At 44.7% G+C, this 20,517-nt stretch overlaps 1 pseudogene across 1 annotated transcript in view; it reads left to right on the top strand.

Moving 5' to 3' along the window:
* LOC311105710 (angio-associated migratory cell protein-like) overlaps positions 1 to 7,093 on the top strand; it is an 80,558-nt pseudogene extending 73,465 nt beyond the window's left edge. The window contains exon 16 of the transcript in view: positions 7,074 to 7,093. The product of the transcript in view is annotated as an angio-associated migratory cell protein-like (transcript). The remainder of the gene's footprint in view (positions 1 to 7,073) is intronic.
* The last annotated feature ends 13,424 nt before the right edge of the window (positions 7,094 to 20,517 follow it).

The following is a 20,517-nucleotide window of genomic DNA, read 5'->3' as shown; positions in this document are numbered from 1 at the left end:
ACATTACACGCATCATGCAGTAAATTGTAGGCAAGCAGGCACAGGTCTAGGCTCTGAACACGGCATGGGAATAAATTATTTTCTGCCGGCAGTAAATTGAGTTTGCTATCTCTCACATTTCAGACCGCGACATTAAATATTCAAGCATACTAACAAGCCACCCAATCATGGCGGACCCAAGACCTACCACACTCTCAAGTACTTTGATATCATCGACGCGCCAACCACCTGCGAGAGGCCCAATCTTTCCCTGGCTGGCATCGATCCTTTCATATCAAGCTTTGTGGAACAGGAGTCGGCTAAATGCCAATAAGATTGCATAATTGCGACAGGAACGCAAACTGTGACCATAGGTCCTCTGCACCATGAACTCCACATGCTTCAAGGACAGAGGAGTTAGAACACCATCGCAAGTAATCAGAAGAGCTGAAATGTGAGCTGTTGCACAACTTTAGAGATTTGCATAGTCCTGGATTGGATTGTTTAGGGGAGACTGGGGTTGGTTGTCACACTTTTTACTAATTTGTGTATTTCTCAGCACCAGTATATCTTACAATACTATTTTTAATATTAAGAGAAAGACCAATATCTTGGGTTGAAATGGGGACCCGTTTTATCATATTCCAACATGGAGTTATAAGCCATCAAACACACTCTGTCCACTTGTGACAAGCAGCCCCATCCCGGTTGTCACACAGTATGGGGTTGGTTGTCACAGTGTTTGCCATTTGTTTTTCAGCAACAACTTAACCAATTTACAAAGTTTTAGAAAAAGTAAAGCCTTTAATTATTGAACAGTATTTCTGTCTAACATAATACAAATAAATACGTACAAATAAATTAAACATAGTTGAACATTTGCTTTGACATTGTAATTCTTACTCCTCTCAAATCGTCATATCAATGCTTAATAAAACAAACAACAGTAATCATCTGATATTTGGATGAAAATGAAATATTTTTATAAAATGAAAAAAGTAACGCTGTAAACATTTGTGTTAATTCAATTTTGTGTTGAAAACAAGGAATTTGTGTATGTGTGTGTGTGTGTGTGTGCGTGTGTGTGTGTGCGTGTGTGTGTGTATGTGTGTGTGAATGTTGCTGACTCTCAGTCGGAGTCACATGAGACATGACTCACAGTTTTGACAAGCAGGTTCGGACCAGACCAAATCTGAACCAATCATAGACATCCATGTTTCATAAGTTTGGACAGCACAGTATACAGTAGAGCACAGAAGAGTACAGTACAGTAAAGTAAAGAAAAGTAGAGTGTATTCAGTACATTACAGTAAAGTAAAGAAAAGTACAGTGTATTCAGTACAGTACAGTAGAGTAGAGTACAGTAGCGTACAGTAAAGTAAAGTATGGTATAGTTCAGTTCAGTACAGTACATTACAGTACAGTAGAGCACAGTAGGATACAGTACAGTATAGTACAGCACAGTAGGGTAGAGTACAGTAAAATGTACTGTATTGTATCCTACTGTACTGAATTAAATGTAACTCTACTGTACTGTAATCTAATGTACTGTACTCTACTGAATTATACTGTACTGTACACTACTTTGCTATACTGTACTGTACTATATTGAATTCAACTGTACTGTACTGTATTGAACTGTACTGTACTGCACTGTACTGTACTTTAATATACTGTACTCTACTGAATTAAACTGTACTGTAATATACTGTACTCTACTCTACTGAATTAAACTCAACTGGACTGTACTGTGCTGTACTCTGCTGAATTAAACTGTACTGTACTGTAATATACTGTGCTCTGTACTGTACTGTGCTGTCCAAACTTGTCAAACATAGACGTCTTTTCAACATTCGGAAAATAAGTATTCTAGGTGTCTTTTCAACGTCATTTAGCTTACTGGGTACATTGTTACAATGGAGATGGTTGTCACAATGTGACAACCATCCCCAACCACCCCCCACAAGTGCTAATTAAGATGACAGTTACCACATGGCTTGACCTATGAACTGACAAATAGGCTTGAAATAAAGCTCTCCCTTTCCTCTTTTCAATAAAATTAATTGTTTATGGATACTCCCATCATACAACTATTTATTAACGAAATAACAAGCATATGAATATGCTTGCGAAAAATGCTAATATTCCTCTCACCTCAATGTTTTGTGATCCTGATCTGAAATGACCACATGAATGACCTCTCCTATAGAGGACACACATTTTTATCTTGAAAGACATTAAGCACTGTGACAACCAACCCGTGAGACAACCAACCGGTGAGACAACCAACCGGTGAGACAACCAACCCGTGAGACAACCAACCCCAGTCTCCCCTACTACCTACACTGTTTTGGAGTGAATGTTTACATGCTTGTGTTATATTCAAAGATGTGAAACCAAATACCCCTTTGTAGCTGGTTATCATAATACTGTATTGGGGAAATCACAGAATTGATATTAATATATCAATTCTGAACGGACCCGAGGACAAACATTTTCAGCTCTGCACTGTCTTTATGCTCAGGAACCAACCCCCTGAGACATGGTATCTGAGCTTGGACACGAACTGGCAACCCTCCGGATGCAGGCTCGCTTCTTAAACCACTTGGCGACCTGCCACCCCCCAGAAAAAAGCTGAACTGCTGGATACATAGGCCTACATAAGTAAGGAAATAAATAAATATACAACTAATAAAAATCAAAAATTGAAGTAACTGATATTTCAGATACAGTATACAATTACTACAATAAAGCAGCATTAAGCAGTCTCACAAAGTAGGGCATAGGGCTGTTGTAATATCTGACATTAATTTTGAACAGTATGTCATCTTGTTTACAGAAAAAGCTACTTAACTGATTCATATTTGAAGTATAAATGTATTTTATAACATATCCAACATATATCATCTATGACCTTATCAAACTCCATTTATAGATTGAATTTCCCACTGTTTTATCAGCCGTGGGTTTCCTCCATAGTAACGTCAGTGACTCTGCAGTTGTCCAGTCCCTCTGTTTGCATGCTCTCCAAAGTGGGAGACTCCACTCTGGGTCTGTGCTTGTCACCACCATCTCACACACACTCTCCAACTCCTGGTCAATAAGGATAAATCATCAGGCAGAGTGGAATTTTCCTTATTCCATCTTATTCTGATGGCAGTTTGTTTACCCCATATGATGTTAATCGCCTTAAGCATAATTTCAATTGATTATGATCATTATTCTAAATGATTATTATGATAATCAGTGACATAGGGAATAGGGTGCCATTTGGGATGCTGTACAAAATGTTTTGGCTGTGTCACTGATTATCATAATAATCACTTTTTGTATAATTTAGAAGGATCAGAATGATATTGCCCTAAAACCAAGGTAATCTCCTCTCACCTGTAGTCTCCTGAGTGGCGCAGTGGTCTAAGGCACTGCATCGCAGTGCAAACTGTGCCACTAGAGATCCTGGTTCGAATCCAGGCTCTTTCGCAGCCGGCCGCGACCGGGAGACTCATGGGCGGCGCACAATTGGCCCAGTGTCGTCCAGGGTAAGGGAGGGAATGGCCGGCAGGGATGTAGCTCAGTTGATAGAGCATGGCATTTGCAACGCCAGGGTTGTGGGTTCGTTTCCCACGGGGGGCCAGTATAATAAAAAAAAAAAAAAAAATGTATTCACTAACTGTAAGTCGCTCTGGATAAGAGCGTCTGCTAAATGACTAAAATGCAAATGTAGTCTGGATCTAATGTCATCACTGTGGACAGCAGGGTCCTGAAGAGGGCGGAGTCTCTTCTGGGCTGCCTTCCTATTGGCTGTCCACTCCTGTGTGTCCTTCATACACCTACTCAACCTCTCCATGTCCTGCTCTTCTATAGGACTGTAGCTCTCAACCTACAACATAGAAAAAATATATAGCCGCAAACTCTATGACTCAGATGCCAATATATATTTCAAATATAAATATTCAAAGATATCTGAATATACTGTATATGTCAAATATACAGTAAATTATATCAGGGTTGTCATCCTACAACAACCATAGGTGCCTTTTAACTGGGGCTGAATAAGAGGGGTAGTGTAACCCAACCATGCAATATAACAGACAATATCAGGACAGGTCACGTTTAATATATTTATATAACGTGTGGGGGAGAGGATATTTTTACCCCGTTCCTGTACTGTTATAGCATCATACTATAGGACTGTGTTCTGGCTGAGAGCTCCTCCAACATCCTAGGTCTCCTCTTGGCTTCCTGGTCTGTGCCTTCCACAGGCACACCCACTTTCTGCACCGAGAGAGAGAGAGAATTTTATTTTATTTTACACACTTTTGAGTCATTAAGTGGTCCATCGTATGGCTCGGTACAGAAGCAGCCAATTAGTGATTACTCTCTGCATTAAGTGCATCAGGGGATTTGGAGAGAAGGTTTCTAACAGCAATGGCTTATCATCCACTGATACCCTGTGACGGCCGTGCCTAATGCAAGATGCCAGCTTAATGCAGGTCAATTAAAACACACTGTATGTACAGTTGAAGTCGGAAGTTTACATACACTTAGGTTGGAGTCATTAAAACTCGTTTTTCAACCCCTCCACAAATTTCTTGTTAACAAACTATAGTTTTGGCAAGTCGGTTAGGACATCTACTTTGTGCATGACACAAGTCATTTTTTTCCAACAATTGTTTACAGACAGATTATTTCACTTATAATTTACTGTATCACAATTCCAGTGGGTCAGAAGTTTACATACACTAAGTTGACTGTGCCCTTAAACAGCTTGGAAAATTCCAGAAAATGTTGTCATGGCTTTAGAAGCTTCTGATAGGCTAATTGACATTTGAGTCAATTGGAGGTGTACCTGTGGATGTACTTCAAGGCCTACCTTCAAACTCAGTGCCTCTTTGCTTGACATCATGGGAAAATCAAAAGAAATCAGCCAAGACCTCAGAAACAAAATTGTAGACCTCCACTAGTCTGGTTCATTCTTGGGAGCAATTTCCAAACGCCTGAAGGTACCACGTTCATCTGTACAAACAATAGTACGTAAGTATAAACACCATGGGACCACGCAGCCGTCATACCGCTCAGGAAGGAGACGCGTTCTGTCTCCTAGAGATTAACGTACTTTGGTGCAAATCAATCCCAGAACAACAGCAAAGGACCTTGTGAAGATGCTGGAGGAAACAGGTACAAAAGTATCTATATCCAAAGTAAAACAAGTCCTATATCGACATAACCTGAAAGGCCGCTCAGCAAGGAAGAAGCCACTGCTCCAAAACCGCCATAAAAAAGCCAGACTACGGTTTGCAACTGCACATGGGGACAAAGATCATACTTTTTGGAGAAATGTCCTCTGGTCTGATGAAACAAAAATATAACTGTTTGGCCATAATGACCATCGTTGTTTGGAGGAAAAAGGAGGTTGCTTGCAAGCCGAAGAACACCATCCCAACCGTGAAGCATGGGGGTGGCAGCATCATGCTGTGGGGGTGCTTTGCTGCAGAAGGGAATGGTGCACTTCACAAAATAGATGGCATCATGAGGAAGGAAAATTATGTGGATATATTGAAGCAACATCTCAAGACATCAGTCAGGAAGTTAAAGCTTGGTCGCAAATGTTTCTTCCAAATGGACAATGACCCCAAGTATACTTCCAAAGTTGTGGCAAAATGGCTTAAGGACAACAAAGTCAAGGTATTGGAGTGGCCATCACAAAGCCCTGACCTCAATCCTATAGAACCTTTGTGGGCAGAACTGAAAAAGCGCATGTGAGCAAGGAGGCCTACAAACCTGACTCAGTTACACCAGCTCTGTCAGGAGGAATGGGCCAAAATTCACCCAACTTACTGTGGGAAGTTTGTGGAAGGCTACCCAAAATGTTTGACCCAAGTTAAACAATTTAAAGGCAATGCTACCAAATACTAATTGATTGTATGTACACTTCTGACCCACTGGGAATGTGATGAAAGAAATAAAAGCTGAAATAAATCATTCTCTTTACTATTATTCTGACATTTCACATTCTTAAAATAAAGTGGTGATGCTAACTGACCTAAGACAGGGAATCTTTACTAGGATTAAATGTCAGGAATTGTGAAAAACTGAGTTTAAATGTATTTGGCTAAGGTGTATGTAAACTTCCGACTTCAACTGTACATTGACTGCTAATGAGCTAGACAATAATGTTAGCATAATTTTGTTTTGTTTTGGGTAAATTTGATCAAATTAACTGACAATCAAAACAGGCAATTAGTAGATGGAATCTGGGGCACATCGTTAATTGGTTCCAAACAGATGTGCTCATGTGTTGGTAAATGTTGACTAATGATGTCCTACTTGTAGTTGAGCCAGCTTGTCCAGATTGGTCTGTCTGTCTGTCCTCGTCCTCTCCTCTGTCACAGTCAGCAGCTCTAAGAGTCCCTTGAGCTCCTGAAAAATGGCAACAAATGTGCATAGTGATCGCTCCTCTTGGCAAAGGATCTACTACAACCTCTACTAATGTCTATGTTTCAGCAAGTTCAATTAGGTTTTGTACAGATAGATTCAGTCTTGTGGATATTGAATGTTTGTAAGGCCAACAGGCTGTATCATTCTGGTGCATTTCCTTCTTTTTTTAAAGGAGTGGATTGGGAATTCCTACTAGTGTTAATACTGATAATGTCTATACTGATAGTGTTATAATACTTCAGTGCTCAAGAACATCAGATAGGGCCCCTCCAGTTTATGTCTGAAGTAGTACACATATTCCTCCACAGCTTTGCTCCTTTCTCTCTCCAGCTTGTCTTGTATGATAATTCTCCGCTACAGCAGTCGAAACCATGCGTTACTCATGCCAGCAATGTCCAAAATCAATGTTTGTTGTACATGTGAAACACTAACAGACAAAACAAAATGATTAAGTAGATGTGATCGGTTAAATGTAACCCTTCAGAACCCTTCTGTATATCAGTGGACAGTTATTATTGTTTCCCACCATTTCCTTTTTTCTGTCCATTTTATTTGTTATGATGATAGGCAGAGGGCGAGAGATCGATAGAAATACACATAGGAATAGGGGGATTTGTACCCACACCCCACACTGACACAATGTGTATATACCGCAGGCGACGGTGTTACCAGCTAGACCAGCCCCAGGCACATGAGCAGACAGTTTAACCTCCAGCTGTATGTAACTGTCACGATGGTTTCTCCCCAACACAACGTGCTCCACCGTGGAACATTTCACACAAGATACATTCTGTTTATAATTCTAACATGTTCCATGGCTTGTCAAATGACTTGATAACCTGTTTCCAATACATTTGAAATATATTTAGGAACAAAAAATGCACTCCAAACTGGGCGTTTGTATAAGCAAAGACGAAATAGAATGCATTTTAATGTGTTTGAATTCAATTTGTGTTACTATTAAATTGGTTATTGTGTAAGTATTGTATCCAACACATTTTTAACATGTACTTTTCCAGTAGTATAAGAAAACTAAAATAAACTAAACTCTCTCCTTGGAAGGCACACTGTCGGGATCTCTTTGTCTACCACATGCTGGATATGACCGTTGTTAGTTGTTTGTATTTAGTCCTAGAAGCACAGTCCCCTGGGAACTAGCTATTACATTTGAGCATATTACCAGCTGGCAAAACTGGTTGAAATGACATGAATAGGCTAAAATGACATAAATTGTTAGAAATTGCATAATTATGACATAATTTTAACCAGTTTTGCCCAATTCCACCCGGTGGGTTGCATATTTTGTCCACAATAAAAAGCCATGGTTCACTAAAGATCGGAAAACCGAACAATCCAGTCATCCTACAAATCAAGGTGAGTAAAAGCCAGACAGATCAACATGCATTATGAGACAGCAGGTTTCATAAGTATAGCATTTTGCCTACAGGACCCGAATGGCCTTCATTAAACTATAGCTTATTCCTGCTGTTATTGCCAAAACTTTAGCTCAACTGGCTAACACAGTCGTGACACTCAGGGGACCTGGATTCAAAGCCAGTCAGTCACACTGATGGTGCATTTCCACTGGCAAGCTTTGCACCAGTGTCACCAATGTTTTGTGTTTCCACCTCCGAGTCCTGGCCCCCCAAAAGTCAAAAGGTCTAGGGCCATGGACCTACACTGACATGGGGCCAGAGAGGACAACTTTAGAGAGGATGTAGTAGCAGTCATCCAGGTCTTCTGATAGGGCTGCTCCACTACTCTAGGATGTTCTCCTTAGGCCCAGACTCCAGGATCTTGCCTGCAGGGTTGGGGGTCAATTTGCTTTTCAATTCAGTAAATTCATGAATTTAATTAAAATTCAATGACTGAACTGGGGGAAAACATTATTTTCTATGTAGATTTTGAAAAGTGAATTGACCACCACAACCGTCATCACCTGATATCTCCTGATACGGCTGCTGAGGACACACCCACTATTCAATTTGTTGTCACCTGGACTCTCACCTTCACTTTGGAGCTCTCCCCATTCTCACATTCTGCACTCTGAACTCACCTGGGAGAAGAGACAGAAACAAAGTCTTATCTTTATCCATGAAGCACATACAGTATCTGGGAATTAACCACATCACTGGGGTTCAAATAGGAATAAGGCTCTAAAATCAAATCATACTTCATTTAAAGTAGATTTAAAAATTGAAACGCACTTTCAAGTAAAAATCAACACTACTGTACAATCAAATCACATGATCATGTGATGTTTACCAATCTTTGCCTCTGGTTAAGGCAGAGAGAAAAGCATATATTACGAAAGGATTCTTCCTGTATAACATGATCAATTTGTATATATGGGGTATGTATGGGTGTCCGAACAGGTAGTTCAAACAGACAGCTCGGTGCATTCAACATGTCAATACCTCTCATAAATATAAGTAGTGATGAAGTCAATCTCTCCTCCACTTTGAGCCAGGAGAGATTGACATGCATATTATTAATGCTAGCTCTATGTGTACACCCAAGGGCCAGCCGTGCTGCACTGTGTGGCACCCTCTTTGTGGCACCTGACCACATGACTGAACAGTAGTCCAGGTGCGACAAAACTAGGGCCCGTAGGACCTGCCTTGTTGATAGTTCTGTTAAGAATGCAGAGCAGCGCTTTATTATGGACAGACTTCTCCCCATCTTAGCTACCACTGGTGTCCCCCAGGGCTCAGTTCTAGGCCCTCTCGTATTCTCGCTATACACCAAGTCACTTGGCTCTGTCATATCCTCACATGGCCTCTCCTATCATTGCTACGCTGACGACACACAACTAATCTTCTCCTTTCCCCCTTCTGATAACCAGGTGGCGAATCGCATCTCTGCATGTCTGGCAGACATATCAGTATGGATGACGGATCACCACCTCAAGCTGAACCTTGGCAAGACGGAGCTGCTCTTCCTCCCGGGGAAGGACTGCCCGTTCCATGATCTCGCCATCACGGTTGACAACTCCGTTGTGTCCTCCTCCCAGAGTGCAAAGAGCCTTGGCGTGACCTTGGACAACACCCTGTCGTTCTCCGCTAACATCAAGGCGGTGACCCGATCCTGTAGGTTCATGCTCTACAACATTCGCAGAGTACGACCCTGCCTTACACAGGAAGCGGCACAGGTCCTAATCCAGGCACTTGTCATCTCCCGTCTGGATTACTGCAACTCGCTGTTGGCTGGGCTCCCCGCCTGTGCCATTAAACCCCTACAACTCATCCAGAATGCCGCAGCCCGTCTGGTGTTCAACCTTCCCAAGTTCTCTCACGTCACCCCGCTCCTCCGCACACTCCACTGGCTTCCAGTTGAAGCTCGCATCTGCTACAAGACCATGGTGCTTGCCTACGGAGCTGTGAGGGGAACGGCACCTCCGTACCTTCAGGCTCTGATCAGTCCCTACACCCAAACGAGGGCATTGTGTTCATCCACCTCTGGCCTACTGGCTCCCCTACCTCTGCGGAAGCATAGTTCCCGCTCAGCCCAGTCAAAACTGTTCGCTGCTCTGGCACCCCAATGGTGGAACAAGCTCCCTCACGACGCCAGGACAGCGGAGTCACTCACCACCTTCCGGAGACATTTGAAACCCCACCTCTTTAAGGAATACCTGGGATAGGATAAAGTAATCCTTCTACCCCCCCCCTTACCCCAACCCACCCCCCCCCCCAAAAAAAATAAAAAAAAATAAAAATAAAATAAACATTGTAAAGTGGTTATCCCACTGGCTATAAGGTGAATGCACCTATTTGTAAGTCGCTCTGGATAAGAGCGTCTGCTAAATGACGTAAATGTAAATGTAAATGTTGTATCAATATGTTTTGACCATGACAGTTTACAATCCAGGGTTACTCCAAGCAGTTTAGTCACCTCAAGTTTCCACATTATTCATTACAAGATTTAGTTGAGGTTTAGGGTTTAGTGAATGATTTGTCCCAAATACAATGCTTTTCGTTTTTGAAATATTTAGGACTAATTTATTCCCTGCCACCCATTCTGAAACTAACTGCAGCTCTTTGTTAAGTGATGCAGTCATTTCAGTCGCTGTAGTAGCTGATGTGTATAGTGTTAAGTCATCTGCATACATAGACACACTGGCTTTACTCAAAGCCAGTGGCATGTCGTTAGTAAAGATTGAAAAAAGTAAGGGGCCTAGACAGCTGCCCTGGGGAAATCCTAATTCTACCTAGATTATGTTGGAAAGGCTTCCATTAAAGAACACCCTCTGTGTTCTGTTAGACAGGTAACTCTTTATCCACAATATAGCAGGGGATGTAAAGCCATAACACACAAGTTTTTCCAGCAGCAGACTATGATCGATAATGTCAAAAGCAGCACTGAAGTCTATCAAAACAGCTCCCACAATCTTTTTATCATCAATTTCTCTCAGCCAATCATCAGTAATTTGTGTAAGTGCTTGTTGAATGTCCTTCCCTATAAGCGTGCTGAAAGTCTGTTGTCAATTTGTTTACTGTAAAATAGCATTTTATCTGGTCAAACACCATTTTTTCCAAAAGTTAACTAAGGGTTGATAACAGGCTGATTGGTCGGCTATTTGAGCCAGTAAAAGGGGCTTTACTATTCTTAGCTAGCGGAATGACTTTTGCTTCCCTCCAGGCCTGAGGGCACACACTTTCTAGTAGGCTTAAATTGAAGATATGGCAAATAGGAGTGGGAATTTCGTCAATTCATTATCCTCAGTAATTTCCCATCCAAGTTGTCAGAAACCCAGTGGCTTGTCATTGTTAATAGACAAATAAAAATGTCACCTATTCCACACTAATTTTACGGAATTCAAAATTACAATGCTTGTCTTTCATAATTTGGTCAGATATACAGTCGCTTGCGAAAGTTTTCACCCCCTTGGTATTTGTCCTATTTTGTTGCCTTACAACTGGAATTAAAATGGATTTTTTGTGGGTTTGTATCATTTGATTTACACAACATACCTACCACTTTGAAGATGCAAAATATGCTTTATTGTGAAACAAACAAGAAATAAGACAAAAAAACTGAAAAATTGAGCGTGCATAACTATTCACCGCCCCAAAGTCAATACTTTGTAGAGCCAACTTTTGCAGCAATTACAGCTGCAAGTCTCTTGGGGTATGTCTCTATAAGCTTGGCACATCTAGCCACTGGGATTTTTGCTCATTCTTCAAGGCAAAACCGCTCCAGCTCCTTCAAGTTGGATGGGTTCCGCTGGTGTACAGCAATCTTTAAGTCATACATATTATTTAAGTCATACCACATATTCTGAATTGGATTGAGGTCTGGGCTTTGACTAGGCCATTCCAAGACATTTAAATGTTTCCCCTCAAACCACTCGAGTGTTGCTTTAGCAGTATGCTTAGGGTCATTGTCCTGCTGGAAGGTGAACCTCCGTCCCAGTCTCAAATCTCTGGAAGACTGAAACAGGTTTCCCTCAAGAATTTCCCTGTATTTAGCACCATCCATCGTTCCTTCAATTCTGACCAGTTTCCCAGTCCCTGCCGATGAAAAACATCCCCACAGCCTGATGCTGCTACCACCATGCTTCACTGTGGGGATAGTGTTCTCAGGGTGATGAGAGGTGTTGGGTTTGCGCCAGACAGCGTTTTCATTGATGGCCAAAAAGCTCAATTTTTGTCTCATCTTCCATATGTTTGGGGAGTCTGCCACATGCTTTTTGGCGAACACCAAATGTGTTTGCTCATTATTTTCTTTAAGCAATGGCTTTTTTTCTGGCCACTCTTCCATAAAGCCCAGCTCTGTGGCGTGTACGGCTTAAAGTGGTCCTATGGACAGATACTCCAATCTCCGCTGTGGAGCTTTGCAGCTCCTTCAGGGTTATCTTTGGTCTCTTTGTTGCCTCTCTGATTAATGCCCTCCTTGCCTGGTCTGTGAGTTTTGGTGGGCGGCCCTCTCTTGGCAGGTTTGTTGTGGTGCCATATTCTTTCCATTTGTTAATAATGGATTTAATGATGCTCTGTGGGATGTTCAAAGTTTCTGATATTTTTCTATAACCCAACCCTGATCTGTACTTCTCCACAACTTTGTCCCTGACCTGTTTGGAGAACTCCTTGGTCTTCATGGTGCCGCTTGCTTTGTGGTGTTGCAGACTCTGTGGCCTTTCAGAACAGGTGTTTAAATACTGAGATGATGTGACAGATCATGTGGTGATGCAACCAGTCAGGATGCTCTCGATGGTGCAGCTGTAGAACATTTTGAGGATCTGAGGACCCATGCCAAATCTTTTCAGTCTCCTGAGGGGGAATAGGCTTTGTCGTGCCCTCTTCACAACTGTCTTGGTGTGTTTGGACCATGATAGTTCGTTGGTGATGTGGACACCTTGGAACTTGAAGCTCTCAACCTGTTCCACTACAGCCCCGTCGATGAGAATGGGGGCTTGCTCAGTCCTCTTTTTTCCCCCTGTAGTCCACAATCATCTCCTTTGTCTTGGTCACGTTGAGGGAGAGGTTGTTATCCTGGCACCACACGGCCAGGTCTCTGACCTCCTCCCTATAGGCTGTCTCATCGTTGTCGGTGATCAGGCCTACCACTGTTGTGTCGTCTGCAAACTTAATGATGGTGTTGGAGTCGTGCCTGGCCATGCAGTCATGGGTGAACAGGGAGTACAGGAGGGGACTGAGCACGCACCCGAGGGGCCCCCGTGTTGAGGATCAGTGTGGCAGATGTGTTGTTACCTACCCTTACCACCTGGGGGTGGCCCGGTTGCAGAGGGAGGTGTTTAGTCCCAGGATCCTTAGCTTAGTGATGAGCTTGAGGGCACTATGGTGTTGAACGCTGAGCTGTAGTCAATGAATAGCATTCTCACGTAGGTGTTCCTCATGTCCAGGTGGGAAAGGGCAGTGTGGAGTGCAATAGAGATTGCATCATCTGTGGATCTGTTGGGGTGGTTTGCAAATTGGAGTGGGTCTAGGGTTTCTGGGATAATGGTGTTGATGTGAGCCATGACCAGCCTTTCAAAACACTTCATGGCTACAGACGTCAGTGTTACGAATCGGTAGTCATTTAGGCAGGTTATCTTAGTGTCCTTGGGCACGGGGACTATGGTGGTCTGCTTGAAACATGTTGGTATTACAGACTTGCCAGTTGGTCAGCGCATGCTCTGAGTACACGTCCTGGTAATCCGTCTGGCCCTGCGGCCTTGTGAATGTTGACCTGCTTAAAAGTCTTACTCACATCGGCTATGGAGAGCGTGATCACATAGTCATCCGGAACAGCTGGTGCTCTCATGCATGCTTCAGTGTTGCTTGCCTCGAAGCGAGCATAGAAGTGGTTTAGCTCACCTGGTAGGCTTGTGTCACTGGGCAGCTCGCGGCTGTGCTTCCCTTTGTAGTCTGTAATAGTTTTCAAGCCCTGCCACATCCGACGAGCGTCAGAGCCTGTGTAGTACGATTCAATCTTAGTCCTGTATTGACTCTTTGCCTGTTTGATGGTTCGTCGGAGGGCATAGCAGGATTTCTTATAAGCGTCCAGGTTAGAGTCCCACTCCTTGAAAGCGGCAGCTCTACCCTTTAGCTCAGTGTGGATGTTGCATGTAATCCATGGCTTCTGGTTGGGGTCACTGTGGGGACGACATCATCAATGCACTTATTGATGAAGCCAGTGACTGATGTGGTGTACTCCTCAATGCTATCTGAAGAATCCCGGAACATGTTCCAGTCTGTGTTAGCAAAACAGTCCTGTAGCTTAGCATCTGCGTCATCTGACCACTTTTTTATTAACCGAGTCACTGGTGCTTCCTGCTTTAGTTTTTGCTTATAAGCAGGAATCAGGAGGATAGAGTTATGGTCAGATTTGCCAAATGGAAGGCGAGGGAGAGCTTTGTACGCGTCTCTGTGTGTGGAGTAAAGGTGGTCTAGAGTTTTTTTCCCTCTGGTTGCACATTTAACGTGCTGGTAGAAATTAGGTAGAACGGATGTAAGTTTCCCTGCATTAAAGTCCCCGGCCACTAGGAGCGCCGCCTCTGGATGAGTGTTTTCCTGTTTAGTTATGGCCTTATACAGCTCATTGAGGGCAATCTTAATGTCAGCATTGGTTTGTGGTGGTAAAAAGACAGCTATGAAAAATATAGATGAAAACTCTCTTGGTAAATAGTGTGGTCTACAGCTTATCATAAGATACTCTACCTCAGGCGAGCAAAACCTTGAGACTTCCTTAGTATTTGATTTTGTGCACCAGCTGTTGTTTACAAATATACACAGACCACCACCCCTTGTCTTACCAGAGTCAGCCGTTCTATCCTGCCGATGTAGCGTATATCCCTTCAGCTGTATGTTGTCCATGTCGTCGTTCAGCCACGACTCGGTGAAACATAAGACATTACAGTTTTAATGTCCCGTTGGTAGGATAACCGTAATATTAGGTCATCTAATTTATTTTCAAATGATTGAACATTGGCTAATAGGATTGATGGAAGAGGCAGTTTACTCGCTTTCCGTCGGATCCTTACAAGGCACCCCGACCTACGTCCACGATATCTCAGTTTCTTTCTCACGCGAATGACGGGGATTTGGGCCTTGTCGGGTGTCTGTAGGATATCCTTCGCGTCCGACTCGTTGAAGAAAAAATCTTTGTCCAATACGAGGTGAGTAATCGCTGTCCTGATATCCAGAAGCTCTTTTGGTTATAAGAGACGATGGCAGAAACATTATGTACAGAATAAATTACATGCGAAAAAACACACATAATAGTACAATTGGTTAGAGGGCTGTAAAATGGCAGCCATCTTCTCCGGCGCCATCAGGTGTCATTGGTAGTTAGTTAGCTATCTAAACTTGTAGTAATCATGGCCGAATAACGACCGGGCCCAGGGGCCTTGACCATTCTTCTAAGTATCATATTAAAATGACATAAGTCATTACAAAATGTGTAGAATTAAAGGAAATGAGCTTTAAAACTGCAAAAATGTCTCTCCACACCATGACACAATGAGAAGAATTGCAGGAAATGAACTTTAAAACTGAAATGTTTCTCTACACCAGTGCTTCTCAATTATTTTCTGTTACGCCCCCCCTAGGAAGAAGTAAACATTTCGCGCCCCCCAACTCTCCGCTGCGACTGTAAATAGTATCATTTGTCTATAAAATTGTTATAAGTACACCTCTGCATAACATTGTATCCTTATTAACATTAAATATAGATCAACTTACAACAAAGAATAACTTTATTAACATTGTTTTTTAGTCTGTAACAGAAAATACTTAAAGTGCATCAATTTGCCTGAAATTAAGAAAATAATTCAAGCCTTATTTAAACTGTAAACATTTTTTGACCATTTGATACTGAAAAATTAAATTAAATATAATCAATAAATAATAATAAATTCAAATTGATCAGCAACATTAACTCAGTGTCACGCTCTGGCTCCGGGACTGTGTAGTTTGAGCCAGGGTGTATTCATTTGGTTGTGTTGGGTATAGGGTGTGTTCATTTGGTTGTGTTTTGGTTTTGGTTGTAGTGTCTTGTCTGTTCATGTGACTCCCAATCGGAGGTAACGAGTGTCAGCTGTCGGCTCGTTATCTCTGATTGGGAGCCATATTTAAACTGTCTGTGTTCACCTTGTGTTTGTGGGTTTTTGTTCCGTATCAGTCTTTGTCACTGTGGACTTCACGTATCGTCATTGTTTGTTGTTTTGGTGTTCTATACTTTAATATAATAAAGTCATGTTCGCTCAACGCGCTGCGCTTTGGTCTCCCTCATTGGACGATCGTGACAGAAAAACCCACCAAAGAAGGACCAAGCAGCGTGTCCAGGAGCAAGGAGACTGGACATGGGAGGAAGCGCCGGGTAAGGAGATCGAGAGGCTGGCGATGGCCCAGGTGGGCAAATCGTGGTCCTGGGAGGACATGCTCGGGGGCAAGGGACCTTGGGGGAGGATCAAGGCCCTGGCGAGAGAGGAGCAACGGCGTCAGCAGGGCCATCGTCGGAGGGACGAGAGGCAACCCCAAAAAGTTTTTGGGGGGGGGCACATGGCTTGGGCGGCTGGGCAGCAGGAGGCTGCCACAGGGAGACGTGGAGAGAAGGCTACCGGATTACGGGAGCCATTGGCGAGTAGAGGGAGGGAAGTAGTGGAGGCACGGCGTGAGAGACTGAGGTGTGTTACCAGTCCGGACCGGCCCGTTCCTGATCCCCGGTTAAGGCCAGTGGTGTGTGTTCCTAGTATGGACCGGCCTGTTCCTACTCCACGCACCAAGTCCACGGTGTGCGTCGCCAGCCCAGCCCGGCCTGTTCCTGCTCCACGCACTAAACCTACGGTGTGCGTCGCCAGCCCAGCCCGGCCTGTTCCTGCCACCCGCACCAAGTCTACGGTGCGCGTCGCCAGCCCGACCCGGCCTGTTCCTGCTCCACGTACCAGACCTACGGTGTGCGTCGCCAGCCCAGCCCGGCCTGTTCCTGCTCCACGCACTAAACCTACGGTGTGCGTCGCCAGCCCAGCCCGGCCTGTTCCTGCTCCACGCACTAAACCTACGGTGTGCGTCGCCAGCCCAGCCCGGCCTGTTCCTGCTTCTCGCATCAAGCCTACGGTGTGCGTCGCCAGCCCAGCCCGGCCTGTTCCTGCTCCACGCACAGAGCCTACGGTGTGCGTCGCCAGCCCAGCCCGGCCTGTTCCTGCTCCACGCACAAGACCTACGGTGTGCGTCGCCAGCCCAGCCCGGCCTGTTCCTGCCACCCGCACCAAGCCTACGGTGTGCGTCGCCAGCCCGACCCGGCCTGTTCCTGCCACTCGCACCAAACCTACGGTGCGCGTCGCCAGCCCGGTCCGGCCTGTTCCTGCCACCCGCACCAAGTCTACGGTGCGCGTCGCCAGCCCGACCCGGCCTGTTCCTGCCACTCGCACCAAACCTACGGTGCGCGTCGCCAGCCCGGTCCGGCCTGTTCCTGTTCCACGCACAGAACCTACGGTGTGCGTCGCCAGCCCGAACCGGCCTGTTCCTGCCACTCGCACCAAGCCAAGGGTGCGAGTCGTCAGCCTGGTTCAGCTCGTCCCTGCTACTCGCACCAAGCCAAGGGTGCGAGCCGTCAGCCTGATCCAGCCCACTCCTGCTACTCGCACCAAGCCAGGGATGCGAGTCGTCAGCCTGGGGAGGCCCGTTCCGGTTCCACGCATCAAGCCTAGGGTGCGTTTCGTCGGCCCTGTCCGGCCCGGTCCCGCTCTCCGCACCAAGTCAAGGGTGCGCTTCGTCAGCCCGGTCCGGCCCATTCCTGCTCCCCGCGCCAAGGCAGTGGTGCGCGTCGTCAGCCTGGTAAGGCCCGTTCGTCCTCCACGCACCAAGCCAGGGGCGCGTGTCGTCAGTCCGGCTCCGGCCAGCGGGGCTAGACAGGACCAGGGGTACTTTGGGGGGTTGGAGAGGAGGTGGGGATCAAGGCCGGAGCCAGAGCCACCGCCGAGGAGGTATGCCCGCCCAGCCCTCCCTTGTTTAGCCCGTATTGAGGCGCGGTCGCAGTCCGCGCCTTTAGGGGGGGGTACTGTCACGCTCTGGCTCCGGGACTGTGTAGTTTGAGCCAGGGTGTATTCATTTGGTTGTGTTGGGTATAGGGTGTGTTCATTTGGTTGTGTTTTGGTTTTGGTTGTAGTGTCTTGTCTGTTCATGTGACTCCCAATCGGAGGTAACGAGTGTCAGCTGTCGGCTCGTTATCTCTGATTGGGAGCCATATTTAAACTGCCTGTGTTCACCTTGTGTTTGTGGGTTTTTGTTCCGTATCAGTCTTTGTCACTGTGGACTTCACGTATCGTCATTGTTTGTTGTTTTGGTGTTCTATACTTTAATATAATAAAGTCATGTTCGCTCAACGCGCTGCGCTTTGGTCTCCCTCATTGGACGATCGTGACACTCAGGAGCACAATATATGAAACACTTTGACCTATAAAACAAAAATGAATAAAACAATTTGTGCTGATTTTTTAAAAATCAAAATGAGGAAGTCAGGATTAATGGCTACAATGAGCACGTTTTGCAGTGCACAGCTTTTCGAAGCGGGGTTTGAAGCATGATACTGCAACTCTCAGCTCCTGCTCAATGTTTAGCTGGGACCTGTACTTGGTCTTCAGTGCAGCAACAGCAGAGAAGCCAGTCTCACAAAGATAAGATGTTGCAAAAGGAAGAAGAATGCCCATGGCCCTCTGCCCTAAGAGTGGATACTGCCTCTCTACACTCAGCCAGAATTCACTCAGTGTCTGTGATGTGAACCTCAGTCTCAATGTGGAGTCAGACGTCATATCAATGAACTGGTCCTCCTCTGCAGAGCTGAAACCAGTTGGAGCTGGTGCATTGAAAGGGTCTCTCACCCAGTCATATTGGGAACTGTTTTCAGGGAAGTACTTTTTAAAGAATCCCATCAGTGATGAAATATGCTCCTTAATATATGGAATCACTGAGGTGGCATCATAGTCAGTAGTGTCAACAAATTCATGCAGGTTCTCGAATGAATCAGTATGTCCTTCACCAAGTCGCCTGCCCCACATTGCAAGCTTTCGAGTGAAAGAGCTGATCTTGTCTGTGACCTGAGGGAGGTGTTTATCTTTCCCTTGAAGCTGTAGATTTAGTTCATTTAGCTTTCCAAATATGTCACTCAGGTAGGCCAGTTTTGCCAGGAAGTTCTCATCACTAAATTTTTCTGCGAGGTCATACTTGTGCTCCTGCTCCGAAAACATTCTTATCTGCTCTCTGAGCTCAAAAACTCGGGACAAGACTTTTCCTCGTGACAGCCACCTTGCTTCACTGTGAAACAGCACAGCTTGATGTTCAGCTCCCATCTCCTCACAGATAGCAGAGAAGACTCTTGTTTTTAGTGGTCTGGTCTTTATAAAATTGACTACACCTACAATGTCAGTCATAACCTCACTTAATTCAGAGGAAAGGTGCCTTGAAGCCAGTGCTTCTCTGTGTATAACACAGTGTGTCCACTCAGCATTAGGTGAGGCCTTCTTGATGAGTGCCCGAAGTCCTTTTCTCATCCCTGCCATGGTCTGTGCACCATCACTGCAAACACCAATGCAGTTCTCCCACTTTAGCCCATTCTCAGTCAGGAAGCAGTCCAGCATTTTGAATAGCTCTTCAGCTGTGGCTCTGTCTCTGACATATTTACAAAAAAGTAGATCCTCACACAGGGAGTTTGTCATGTCAAAACGTACATAAGCGATAAACAAACAGTCTTTGTTGCTGTCAGTTGCTTCATCGAACTGTAAGGCAAAACGTTTGTCTTTGAGTTTATCTACCAGCTGTTCTTTAAGATCGTTAGCAATGTCATTTATACGTCTGGCGACAGTGTCATTGGACAGAGGGATAGTTTTTATTTTTGCAGCACTTGCGTCATCCAGCATGACAGAGACCATGTCTAATGCTGCAGGCAGTATCAGCTCCTCTGCTATGGAGTGTTTTTTTTTGCACTGAGCAATTTGGTACGCCACCTTATATGACGCTAACAGTGCTCGCTGGTTTACTGAAGTAGCATTCACAAAGCGGGACGATTGTTGGCAATATTCGGCACGTTTTCGCTGAAAAAACTCAAGCGGCTTATCAGCGTGATTGGGGTGTAATGTCTTTAAGTGACGCCTTAATTTATTTGGCTTCATGCTGTCCGCTGCCAACATTTTTAGACACAGTAAACATACCGGTCTTTCCTCGTCTCCCACCATAGTCACAGTGAAGCCAAGCGCTACATACGCTTCGTCATATTTCCTCGTCTTAGCTTTCGGGAGACTTACGTTTGTCTCATTATCTCCGTCTCTCTCCGCCTTTCTTTTCATCCCTGTTAAATATTTTTCCATGGTGTCTCTTAAGGGTTTGTTATCTGCACTTCATATATCCTGCTCTGTGCTGTGTGCTCTTGTTCGGTGCAAAAAAAAACATACTCCCTGGGGGGAAAAAAGCACGTTCCACGGGGTCACACGCGCCCCCCCTGGCATTGCTCCGAGCCCCACCAGGGGGGCGCGCCCCACTATTTGAGAAGGACTGCTCTACACCATCAAGAGGGGGGCCACTAAAATGTTTTGCGCAACATGTAAAGTGTTAATCCATCCACTTGACAGGTTTAATCAAGAAGCTGATTAAACAGCATTATCATTACACA

This window comes from Coregonus lavaretus (assembly GCF_964263955.1).
Source record: "Coregonus lavaretus genome assembly, chromosome: 30".
NCBI classification, from domain to species: Eukaryota; Metazoa; Chordata; class Actinopteri; order Salmoniformes; family Salmonidae; genus Coregonus; species Coregonus lavaretus.
The sequence above is the reverse complement of the archived record's forward strand: the minus strand, read 5'-3'. Positions and strand labels throughout refer to the sequence as shown.